Source organism: Polyodon spathula, chromosome 9 (assembly GCF_017654505.1).
Source record: "Polyodon spathula isolate WHYD16114869_AA chromosome 9, ASM1765450v1, whole genome shotgun sequence".
In the NCBI taxonomy this organism is placed as follows: Eukaryota; Metazoa; Chordata; class Actinopteri; order Acipenseriformes; family Polyodontidae; genus Polyodon; species Polyodon spathula.
The window spans coordinates 39,624,549-39,636,995 of record NC_054542.1 but is presented as its reverse complement, the minus strand read 5'-3'; the positions used below and the strand labels follow the sequence as shown (position 1 = coordinate 39,636,995).

The window sequence follows — 12,447 nt, the reverse complement described above, 5'->3', positions numbered from 1 at the left end:
CATGGTTTTATCATTTTTTACAGAAGATCGTGGAGCTCACCACTTGGTTATATCACTCTTGGTATCTCATGCTTATGCTCAACTGTTAATAGGTATTGTTTCTTCACACTTTCCTATCGTTCAACTGGATCTTTAACCTTCTGCTATTTCATTGATTTGCAAAACCTGACAATTAACAGGTTCCATGATATTTCCATAAAGAACTCCAGTCAAATACGTTTTCCAGATTCTTATTTTCTAATATTACAGTTTATAACTGCTGCAGAAGTATTCCCTGGCATTGAGTACTGACCTCTTCTGGTGCCACGAGTGAACAGCAGGCATGCAGCAATTCATTCAGAAAGCACTGATTACCTGAATCTTAACATCTTGCATCTGTTGTCAGGTAAATGTCAAAAACAGTCAATTATTGTTTGTTTTGACGTGTTTACAATGTGTAAATAAGGCTAAATCCTTGGTAAAAACGTATTATTTAATCTTTTTTCCTAACAAAAATGGCTTAACTGAAGGGGCAGCTGTCATGTGTTTGTCCAAGGTCTTCGTTTTAAAACAAACAATGAAGCTGAAGTAAAAGCAACAAAAGCTACAAGTGATGGGATCGACATCAAATGTGGACTGCAGTGTTATTCACATAAAATATATGTGCAGTTAGAGGTTTCACATTACTGTGGGTCGGGTTTATTCTCTCCTTTCTATGAATTTACAAAAATGAAAAATCAAAGAAATGTGTGTATGTAACATGCTGTATAAAACCATAGTTAAGAGCCTTGTCTGCCAGAGCAGTTGGGAGAGACAAAGGGATTGAAGTGCGTCTGGACTGTATGGCTACAGAACAGATTCTTAAGGACTGTAGAAGCAGAGGCGTCATTGTCAACAGAGACACATTAAACTAGACAATACATATATTGTCAGGCTGGTCACCGATCAAGTGACCTAAGGCAGAAACAGCCTGTCTGTGTGTTGTCGATTTGCTCAATACATTAAAAAAAAATTGTACTTTGTTTACTGTGAATCTAACACACAAGAGCTTAACAAAAGCATCCGAGAAGAATAGCAAGGCAGACACATATCTAATGTTTTTACTGTACATTGCAGATACAACAGAAAACCATGATTACATTCTACTTCCTCTTAAAACAGATGCAACATGTGTTAAATGTAAGTCCAGAAGGATTGCTAACTTATTAACTGCCTCTGAAATGTAACCGCATTTTTCATTTACAACGCCAACAGAACTGTTCTCTATAAAAAGTAGCTGACAGCAATTTGAGGAAGTGAGAGTAGGGACCAGATGCTGCACTGAAGCTGGTTTCTGTATGATATATGGTACTGTTCATTAGTCTTATGGGTTATCTCAGAAACTCTGAGCTTAAGGTTTGGAATTAATAGCAGATAACTGTGCTGAATTTGGAGCCTTGACAGACAGGCTCCCCAGGGCCATGCCAACCATGCAGTAGATCATGGGGTAATTACACGAATGAGACAGAGGGAGAACTCTTTCAACAGCTGCATGGTGCTATTACTGCCTCAGGGTCTTACTAACTTATTAATTCAATTACTGTGGTAATTTTAGTTACTGTGGAGTTAATCATTATAAAGCCATGTGAGTTTAACCTCTGGGAAGCTTATTAATATAAATATCACACAATATAGTAGGAGGCAAACATACTGTTATTACTATACCTAGGTTTTGAAGGCAGGTGGTTTACAGGTTTTAGGTCAACCAGATACTACTTTTCTTATAATACTTATATGCAAAGAGCTTGTATATAGCACTTACAGATACATGTTAATACAATAGTAATACAGACGTTCTTTGTATAATTGATGTTTATTTAGTTATTCATCATGCTTTCATCACTTGTGTGTAAATAAAGCTAAAACATGGTTTTACTAAAGATATATATGTTAGTTTTACTTGGTAACACCAAGATGTAAGGGGTATTAGTTTTCAGTTATACGGCTCATATTGATATGTTACCTTGTAGCCACACTGAATTCAATGGTTATTTTAAGAACACAATAAGAAAATATAGGACCCTAAGTTGTTTAAAATATATATATATATATTATATATATATATATTAAAATATGTATGTATAAAATTTAAGAATGTATGTATAATGTTTTGTAAATAGGGCACATTAACACCTTTTTAATACTGTATAATAAAATAAGAATGCTAGTAATTATTTATTATTACTAAGTAATTCTATGTACTTAATGTTCACTTACTATTCAATATGTGCTGTGATGTACTACCACAATTCCTGTGTCAAACAAATATGTAGTATTTTGTAGATGACAGCTGTGCGCAAAAAGGAAGGCGTGACCACTCTATTCACTAATATAATAATATGCACGAATAAGGTGAGCTAAATGATTCATTTTCCTGTCATCCTAGCATGTGTAATACTGCACGCGTTACACACCCTTTATTTTAGTATATGGGCACTCCAAAGGACAGGTAATTCGGCTCACACTTCGTCAGAATGACAGCGACCAAGGAGGCAGCAGCCGGCACCAACTACACCTTCAGTGGGTCTCCATAGGATGAGGAGAGGTGGCCCGGTGTTAAGCAGATTTCTGTATCCCCATAGAATCTTTTATATCCTTATTTATATCCTGAGCATTTTCAGAATCATATCATTACGTACAATATTATAGCACTGTATGTTAAAATATTGCCCTAAATCCACAAAACCAACAAAATACATCCCAAGTAGCCTATATTTGACATTTTATTTGTAGTGTTCTGTGGAATACAGGCAATTGTTTATCCTGGAAAACATTTTATACAGTACCTGAAAGCAGATATGCAGGTTTATCATGTTTCCCATACAGCATTACTTGTGGTCTGCTCTCTTTATATTGTGATTTAGACAGACACTGCCCAGTTTCAATAAGCGATAAACTTAACACGCACTGAGACACTTAGGAAAGTTAGCACCTTTAAGTAAATATGATTTTTATATCATATCCCTCCCTCGCGGTATTAGGGGAGAGAATTTGAATACATTTCCATGGATTGCCACTATTAATTGTATGTAAATGACTCTCACACAGTATCTTTTCCACACAATTCATTTCCCATGCAAAGTCATTTGCTGCTGGTTAGTGAATAGAGCAGTTGTACAAAGCACGCAGTAACAGGCTTACTGCATGGTAAACTGACTCAGAGTGTTGAGAGTACAGAAGAATATAATTTTGGAAACATTTTGTGTTTAAAAAAAATGGAGTGGTTTGGTGGATTGTTATTGAGATGCCTTTAAGTCCACTTGACCTCTAAGTACATTAATGATCTGGGTGTAGTGTAGCCACTCGATTCATCCTGCTGGCCACCTTGTGCAAGCAACTGATGACCATGTCTTTGGCTTTGCTGGTTTCCATGTTTTGCTTCCGTAAGATCTGCTGGGTGATCTGATCCACATCGGTAAGGATGAGCTCTGAGGCCATGATCTTCGTCGGGGAGTTGCTGTTGAGCATGCTGTCCACCATGTACTGCTTATAGAGCTCCATGATCTTCTGCTCCAGGTAGTTGTTCAGCATGGAGTTGGAAAGTGGGCGGCAGTGCTGGCTGCTCTTGTCCTTGGTGCTGCCCACCTGCCAGCAGGAGTCTCCCTGCGGAGGCCTCTGTGTGTACTCAAGGGAAGGTCTGGGGGTCTCCATGTCTGGAGGGATCTGACAAGACTGCAGGAAGGGACCCTCTGCATACCCAAAGCCGCTGTCAATAGTCAAGTCTGTGACAGCTGAGATAATAGGCATCACCTGATCCCCGGAGATGTGCAGATCATTATTGTCTTTGCAAATGCTCTGGCTGAAGAAGGAACCAGGTACGTCTCTTTGCTAGTGCACCCTGCAATGCCAGGGATATCAACAACTGGGGAGATTTGCCTAGTGCATTGTTTGTAGAGGCAGTTTTCCTGGATTGTCGCTTGTACCTGGACCATCCAGACTGAATAAAGTGACCTACGCTCCTGCATCTCTCAAGAAGGGTCTTGCTTTGAAACTCCCCAGCTGTAAAGTTACAGACAGACGTCATCTCATGTCTGATGTCACAGAAAGTGTAACTGTAACTAAACTCGCAAGATAATGTATATGTACCTGTCAAATACAGCAGCAACTAAACGGACTGAAACAAACACTTAGAAACAACAAATACGTAGAACATGTAACAGTGACTATTCAGAGCACAATGGGCCCAGTTTTGTCCATCCTCTGTTTAAATGTGCTTTCATCAAAATGGATAGGATATCCTTGGCTTAATCACAGCCTGGCAGAAGCAAGCCACCTTTGCAATGAGAATGTAGTCTCAATTTGAATATCTTAAGACTCTCATATGCCCAGTGTTTAAATGCTTGACTTGTACATGGAAACTGGAAAAGTACAGGTTTGGTTGCAACACTTTTGAAAGCTCTTGGCTGCATTGCAGTTGAACTGAACTTGAATTTCAAATTGTGTGTGCAGGAGGGTTATTTAAAATACCTGCACATTATACCCATTATACCCACTTCACCTGTACAAGAATTAGAATTGTGCAAGTGGCTTCATATGACTAGCCATTCTATATGTGGGTTAAATACTTTCTACTCTAAATTTATAATTTGATAAAGTTTTTATTCTAATAATACTGTAACTGGTGTAATATACATGTGCACTGCAGGTTAAATGCTCTGCTTCCTCCCAGAACATCATTGCAAACAAGCTGTTACATCTTAATAGACAATAGCCAAGTGTAAATATTTTAAGCAAAGAAATAAATGTGGGTGCAGGTGTGCAGTATGGAGGTACAGTAGCAAACTGCTTGTTTTCATTGAGGTAATAAAGGCAATGCTTCACAAACAACAGAGGTAGAGAACAGACTGCACTTCATCAACTACCTCAGTGAAACCTTATTTATTTCCAACCCAGGCATCTTCATGCACAAAACGGCTGTAAATGGGGTCCTAACCCCATACTAAGCAATTCATATCTTAGTCCTGTACCAGCTATACAGATGTAACAACAGAACATGTCTTATAGTATCAATAATGTATACAGCTTGAACTGATCATTTAAACAGTGACTTCCTATCCTAATCATTTTTTATAAACCGTCCATAAGATGACCATGGTGGCATATTAGACCCACATTAGAACAACACTCAGCTGGACAAATAGGTGTTTTTGAAATTTAATGTAGTTCTCCAAACTGAATAGCTAACTGAATATCTGAATATGTACACAAGTGTTGTAAACTATTGTGGAAGTATGATAAAACATGGCGAATCTTAATAAAGAAAAGAGAAAATAGAAAACAGTTGTAAACCATGATACATGCACTGTGGGACACGTGGAAAGCAGTACAATTGTAAATCTTTAGGATTGTAAACTTTTATATTTATGAAATATATTATTTTTTTAATTTAAGTATAACCTTTTTTAGATTGTGTTTGACGCATAGCTGATAGCATTGTGTTTCTTGTCTTTGTTTAATCTTCATACATAAAGGTACTTCATTGTACCAGCATTAGGTCAGAATTCGATCAATAATGTAGCGGCATGCAAGTCTATATTTATTTGTGTAAAGTGACTACCCTGATAGTTTTAGCACAATGCCTGTAGAGTTTAAAGTTATGCATGGCATTTCAAATTCATCACTCGGGCGAAATACTTGCTTCCGAGGGATGAGGGAAGAGGACACTTGAGCCTAGTTCTGCAGTGTCAGTGATGTATAACCAGATAGGATTTCGGGTCCTTTTACCATAGTAGACTATGACAAAACATACCAGCTTTCACAGCGGTACCTTAACCTGGGTAGGAAATATAGCTTTGTCAAGAAGAAAATAAAATGCTGAAGTGATCCAAATCCACAATGACAGAAACAGGATGCAGAAAATAGCTGAAGATATGTGTCTGCTGTGATTAGCAACCCGTTATTTATTTAAAGGTGGAGATAATATTGTGTGCCTTGGGAAGCTGGTATTGTTTCAGCACCATGGACAGAACTGAAAGAATGGAGAATACGGAGATGTCAAGAAGACAGCAGTGGAGGCAATAACAAACTACTAAAATTATTTTTTACCTACTACTACTACTACTACGTATTATTATTATTATTATTATTATTATTATTTATTATTATTATTATTATTATTATTATAGTTGACCTTATGGAGCAGTGTCGTTGCAATGGTAGGCTAATATTCTAGAAATGGTTACGATTCAAGTTTGCTTTACAAAGTCATTCAAACTTTAAAATGTAGCTTTCTTGCTTTCTGAAAGTGCTTGTTGGCAAATGTATCCAATTTAGTTAGATATGTATTGCTAGTCTATGCAATGACACTGTATGAAGCCGTACGTACTGTAATACTAGTATAAGCAGACCAGGAGGAATGTTAAAAAAGATAAACGCCGTGTTCCGACCAACTCATTCGTAGAAAATGCAGGATGGCCAGGCCCATGGGGGCAATGACAAGAACAAAGCCTGTGCCGTGAGACTAGTCCGCAGTACTTCAATGCTCATTGTCAGAGAAACACGGCAAAAAACCATCGAGTCTCCCTTAAAAAGAAGCAAAAGATCTGTCAGCATCGACTCGACGGCAGTTTAATTCTATAGGCAAGAGGACAGAATATGGTTGTATTCCAGGACTCACGACTGTCTACAGTACCTGGAGGATCTGATGGCACTAAGAAGACAATATGTTAACAGCGTCAATAATGTGAAAACAGCAGGGAAAAAGTCATACCTTCCCACAGACTCTGCTAATGCATCCAAACCCAAAGGGAAAGCACCACCTCCCCCACATCCTAATCAGTACTAGAAGGTAAGTCCTTGTAAACATGGAGCATTTGCTTCAGCAATATAACCATGATTTAGTCCTTGTTTAAATCTAATGACTTGAGTACATTTACTGACCAGGTGAAAAGCAGGACAGGGTGCAATTCTAATGTACTGTATGTAGTAGAATCAACTCCAACCTCAATGTTACTGAACGTTTTTGTTTTGAATTGGCTTCACAGTGTTCATTACTGTGTTTTTGTATTTTAATATGCAGGCAGCAAAAACTAAAGCAAAGGCTCCACCAGTTCCAGATGAAGTGGACACTCTGGAGTACTTTGATTCCATCGTTGCCAGCTTTGACTCGGAAATGAAAAACAAGACCCATCTAGACGATGGACACGCAGATGTGGACTTCATTGGTAAGTCCTACCCTAACCATCGTTGAACCATGTGGCTTGGAAAAAAATAGAAAGAAAGGGGAAAAGCTGTGCTGCACAACTTTTATCATATTATTCAAACAGAAAGTCATATAAAGAGATGTTTTGTTATATAATAAAAATAATAATTATTATAGACTTCAATCACCAGATGCTTTAAGTAGGGGCAATATCATTTGACTTGTCCCATAAAACAATGACCACTTTTTACACTGTGGAGTCTATTTAAACCATGTTAACAATGACAAATCTAAATACCACCACTGTTTAAATAACAGATTGGGACCAATCCTATCATTTAAGAGACAGTCGCACGCAGTGTTAGAGATTTAGGTTTTGTCAGTACCCCCTTTAATTATATAAACTGTTTAGATCAGTTGAATAGATCTGCCAGTTGTTCTAAAACTACAGATCAATAACCACAATTTGCTAAAAATATTGATTTCGGAAAGGGAACAGGTACCACAGTGCAGCCTTCCATGGGATTGCATGTTCAACACAGTAGAAGGACAATGAATCGATGGACTTGTGGTACACATTCTATTTTAGTAATTGACGACCAAAACTATCAGGGTCGACCATTGTATTTGCCCTAATTGGTTTTCACTGTAACAATGCTTCAGAAAAGGATTATTTGCTTTAAATCTTGGCAACCCTGGATGATAGAGCTCGTTAGAGGGTAACACCTGCACCTGAATGATAAACCGCCCACATGCAAGATTTAAGTGACTTGATGTTTTTGCATTGGAAATGTCCCCAGCCTTCCAAATGTGTGTCAAGTAGATCAGCTTATTTGTTGGATGCATTTATTTTTAATAATGTTATCTAATTTAAGTGATTTGAAGGGATTTGCGCTACACCGAAACTACTGAATGCAATAAATGATCTCATTTGTGAATTCTGACATGACAAGATTTCAGAGCCAGTAGAGGGTTATAATGCCAAATTACTGCTTTATTGGATTCACTGCACGATATTCCTCTCCGCGCCTGTGGAATAATTATTTTACATACCTTTTATTCTGCCTAAACATGTGTCTTGCTCTGCATCTGCATTTAAATTGAGCGCCACAATGTATTACTATAATATTTACTGCATTGCTTTAATAATTCTGAATAACAAACTGAATACAGAAGGTGTTTAAAGATAGCGCTCACATTAAAACATACAATGAGCAAAATAGCAAAAGTTGGACTAGATCTAGCCTATCACTTTTTTATTATCAGGGGTAAGCTTTCAACCCTGCTGACTGAATTCTTCCCTTTACACACATGACTGCTCTTAAAGCCTGCTGCTCTCTATAAAAGGCATGGTCTCTCCCAGAGGCCAGAATATACTGCAATTGAAACAGATTACTTTTCATTCCCTGTACATATTCAGAATTACCTCAGAAATAACCATAGGTGGAATGGCCCCTACTGTTGACTCGATTAACAATTAATTTGACAATGAACTATTAACATTTACACACATTCTCACACTGCACACAATTACTTTACACGGCAGATGCACTGCCAACCCTGAGCACGAACTTCTGTTAAAAGATCAGTGGTTTTGCATGGATAAATAAAGGAATTGACCTTATGTGTAAAACGCGTCCTTAATCTCCTTTTCACTGCCTGGGCACTGAACAATGGGATTAAAGGTTCTTAAGACATCAGACCTTCTGAAAGCAACTTAAAAGTGCTCCTGCAGGATACTGTGAAATGTATATATATAAATATAGGCTTTAATTCTATTAAAATATCAGGCCTTTTAACGTTTCCAACATTGTTAGTTAGCATGCAGCAAGAATCAGGAACCTGAATCAAATTATTATTGAGTGCTTCAAGGTGAAACGTTGTTTTTGTTTGTGTTTTGTTTGACAGCCCTGACCTCTATTTTAAATACCTTGTGCCTCCGCCTCCCCCTGCATTGAATTTATAAGTTTGTATTGATCGTTTATAGTTGCCACCAGTACAAGTGAACACGATATACATTCTAACTGGATGCTGCAGTCCCCGAGGAGGTTCTCAATGAATGAATCAAAGCTCAGGAAGTCTGAGAAGAAATCGAGAAGAAACAGCGATGGTGCAAGAATGGGCAACTCAAAGAGACTGAAAAGAAACCCCATTCATTTACCCAAAGTGGTGGAAAGTGCCTTCCAAACACTAAGATTTAAACAAAAAATAAAGAAGAAAGATTCAATGTTTCATTAGACACAACCAAGTGGAGCAATATAACTAAACATTATGTGGACAAAATTATGAAAATAAAACAATTTTGATAGTAATAGCTAAAGAAAAAAAAACAATAAGGCAAAGGGGATAGCAGATGTATGTATTATTTCTATCAAGCAGCCCACAATAACTACCTAATTTGGTCTTGATAATACCCAGGTTATCTCTGGTGAAATAACACAGTCCATGCCTCAGATGCATTGTGAGACATGAGACACAGGCAAGTGCCTTGAAACACTTGAGAAGGCGGCTGTCATTGCACGCCTTCAGCTTACACCATTATTAAACTCAATGGCAAGATGTATTATTCCACCACAGCGGTAACCAATGACAATATGTTATCATGTAATTGTGTGATATACTGTGACGTTACATAAAATATATTGTATACATATTTGCATCCAGCAAAATCCACCTTCTGGAAGTCAATATGCTCATTTACCCACATCTCTATATAATTCAGCCTTCATTCAACCATTCTGTTCAACCAAGCATTCAACAAGTGTGTTACTCTGCGTTGCAGAACAGCACAGTAAAGGGGAACCTGACACTGTGTAATGTATAGCATGAAAGGAATCCCAAGTGGGAATAATCCAATGTCTACAAATTCCTTAACATTTTTTTTAAATCAATTAGTGTTAAAATACACTTAATGTGGAAGTAACGTCAAACACTTGTCAGTACTTAACAGTGACTCACAATAAAAGGGAGAGGAGCTAATGAAGCTCATCACAAGAATTGTCATCAATTCCAGTTCTTTTGTTTGTATTTGTTGTTGAAACATTGTGAACTTTCACATGGATGTTTGGAATTCCTAGTTATTCATGGTATGATCATAATGACTGGCTTTATGTATGTGGTTTCAGAGTTATGAATATTATAGCTAAAGTGAATTGTTGACTTATGATCTTTTGTACAACAGGCAAAAGAAATATTCAATCTCATTAAATAAAATATATTTTTCAGTCACTCGGATGAAATTACTGTGCATTGCAAGCTGTCATTATGATCACAAAAAGCTCCTGAAGTATATTCTGTGAATTAAAGAGTATTCAAGCTCATAGCCGTATTCATAAATGTCCAAGTATGCTCCATTACCCCAGCAGCTTCTTCAAAAAAGCTTGGACATCACATCTGGAAACCCCTGTCTGCCTTGAAATTTCTGCCTGGGAGAGACCTTGCTGATGTAGTATAACTATCTTATGTCTTGTTGCTGTGCTCAGTCTTGCCATGGTGTATGACTTTTGACAGTAAACTGTCTTCAGCAACCTCACCTTGTTAGCTGAGTTTGGCTGTTCCTCACCCAGTTTTATTCCTCCTACACAGCTGTTTCTGTTACAGTTAATGATTGTGTTTCAACCTACATATTGAATTGATGATCATTAGCACCTGTTTGGTATAATTGTTTAATCATACACCTGACTATATACCTACAAAATCCCTGACTTTGTGCAAGTGTACCTAGAAGAATTGATGCTGTTTTGAAGGTAAAGAGTGGTCACACCACATATGGATTTGATTTAGATTTGTCTTCCGTTCACTCACTTTGCATTTAGTTAATTGATAAATATAATCTATTAACATGTCTATTTTTGAAAGCATTCTTGCTTTACAGCATTTTTTCACACCTGCCTAAACCTTTTGCACAGCACCGTATATATATATATATATATATATATATATATATATATATATATATATATATATATATATATATATATATACCTTGCACCTCTTCATTTCATTCCACTGACCATAAAATACAGACTCAGCCTCTGACACTTTAAAGCCTGTTGCTGAAATGAATACAAATGATAATCATGACTTTTCAGAGCCACCAGGAATTGAGAATGACTGGTTTAGATCTAGTTTAAATTTAACTGCAGCACCCTATATATTTAGCAAATTCAAAACATGTCCACTAAAGAAACCCTGTCATTTTTGTACAATAGGGGAACATAAAACCAGCAGTAGGCATTGTATGCCGTGACAGTATCAGTTCCCCGTTGTCTGTGTGCTGGCAGCTATACATATTTAAACTGAAGCAGAAACAAGACATGAGGGGCTTTGTTAATGGGCCTGCAGTGCATCTGCCTCATTAGCAGAAGACTGGACACCGTCTGGAATGGCGTTAGAGATCCTTATTACTATTTAAAAGGGAGACAGGTAAAACCCAGTACCGATGATAAATGAACACTACTGTAGATACAGTATCTAGACACTAAGAGGCCTAGTCTCAAGCTGTGTTTCTCCATTCTGTAACCTAAAAACAATATTAACTTTTTGTAATATTTACATGGAGTTTATAATTACAGTTTAGAGAAAAATACGGTGGTTTGGGAAGGTTTTTCTAATGGGTACTGGGTGAGATTAGTCACTGACACAAAAGTTTACAATTACAATCTTAAAATACACTAAACGTGGAATTAACATCAGTCACTTGGCAGTACGTGGCAGTGACTCAGGATGCACTTACAGATAATAAAGGATGACGTCAATAATTCAATTCCAATTCTTTTGTTTGTATTTATTGCTGAAACATCTGAAAGCATTTCGACTGGAACTCCTTCATCACAATTGAATATGTGCTTCTCTTGATATGACACATGGAAAGGGCAGACAGACAATCAGGGAGACACTAAATACCTACAGATTCAGTGCTAGCATGTTCAATAATAATACCCGATGTTCATTTTCAAGTGCAAATAGTTTATTGATTAGAAGCCTCATTACCGATTTAATGTTGCATGTATTGAATATTTAACATAATGTTTTAATGTGTAATATTTATTTGACTTGATTGTTTTTGATTATATGTTTGTGGATTTTATCTTTTATATTTGATACTGTAAGACTGTATTGTAATTTTAGGGGGAAAAAAATTAATGTAGCTGTTTTGATATGATCTTTATGGAGTTTTTTTCTGTGAATTCTAGTTTCATCCACAAGGTGGCAGCATATGCTTTCAGTTCGCTGCCTATATTTCATACTCTGTATAGCCCTACTGGCAATAGTACTAGTATTTCAGT

General features: G+C 37.1%; 2 pseudogenes; one reads left to right on the top strand and one right to left on the bottom strand.

Moving 5' to 3' along the window:
- Nucleotides 1–3,294: 3,294 nt before the first annotated feature.
- Nucleotides 3,295–3,983, bottom strand: LOC121321094 (annotated as a pseudogene).
- A 2,438-nt stretch (nt 3,984–6,421) lies between these two features.
- On the top strand, nt 6,422–9,405 carry LOC121321093 (annotated as a pseudogene).
- Nucleotides 9,406–12,447: the final 3,042 nt, after the last annotated feature.